Here is a 1,048-nt window from a genome sequence, read left to right on the forward strand (position 1 = left end):
TATGACAAGGAATATGATTAAAGTATGGTGTGAGGTAAAAAATAATTCAATTCAATTCAAAAATACTTTATTTATCCCAAAGGGAAATTAAATGTTGTTATATCTCATAATCCTGGTTTTGTTAAAGAGTTGTTATAGTTGGTGATGGCTGTGGGCAGAAAGGATCTCTTCTAACGGTCTGTCCCGATGTGTCCTCGGCCCTGGTGTCCTCAAAGAGCCCCACCAGGTGAGCCTCGCTGGCCTCCTGCGGAGCCATGATGGCTGAGCTCTGGAAGCTCAGGTTGGTCTTGAAGTCCTGGGTGATTTCCTGGACCTGACGCTGGAAGGGCAGCTTCCAGATGAGCAGCTCAGTGGACTTCTAGTGGCGGTGGAGCTCCCTGAGAGCCACGGTACCGGGCCTGTAGCAGTGAGGCTTCTTCACTCTGATGGCACTCTTGCGGGTGGCTTTGGTGGCGAGTTACTTCCTGGGAGCTTTACCTCTGGTGGATTTACTGGCAGTCTGCTTGGTTCTGGCCATGACTGGACTTCAGGGTTCTTCACGTTTAACACTGAAGAGTAAAAGATGTTAATCAGCTGCTCCTGATTGTGGGAAAAAAGCCACCTTGTTGTTATGGTTAAGCATCATAACAAAATGTCCAAAAGTAAAAAGGTTTCAGTAAAAATCCTTCCAGCTGCACAGCATTCAATACCAGAGGAAATAATCATCCAAAAACAGTGATTTACATCAAGAAAAATAGAGGAATAAAGTTGTCATGGCACGGGAGCCTTGATCTCAGAATGAATGTAACAGAGCTACTTCAACATGCAGCCATCTTGAGCGGCGCAATTCTTGAGGCTTTCTAACAATAAAGAATCTAATGTATTATCCTAGTATGCCCCCATATAGGTAAACTATTACTTAAGTCCTTATGGACTGCATTTTTTCTGATAAAATTGACAGTAATAGATTTTAAAGTTCTGATATTACTCCTTTGCTTAAGTTGTTTTTAAGTTTGCCTCTTATCTGTATCTGTATATGTACTAGAAGTGGGCGGGGCCTGACCCAGAA

General features: G+C 43.2%; 1 pseudogene; it reads right to left on the minus strand.

Annotated features, from left to right (window-relative positions):
- Positions 1-208: 208 nt before the first annotated feature.
- Positions 209-517, minus strand: LOC119617332 (annotated as a pseudogene).
- Positions 518-1,048: the final 531 nt, after the last annotated feature.

The sequence above is a fragment of the Kryptolebias marmoratus genome, linkage group LG9 (assembly GCF_001649575.2).
Source record: "Kryptolebias marmoratus isolate JLee-2015 linkage group LG9, ASM164957v2, whole genome shotgun sequence".
Lineage (NCBI taxonomy): Eukaryota > Metazoa > Chordata > Actinopteri > Cyprinodontiformes > Rivulidae > Kryptolebias > Kryptolebias marmoratus.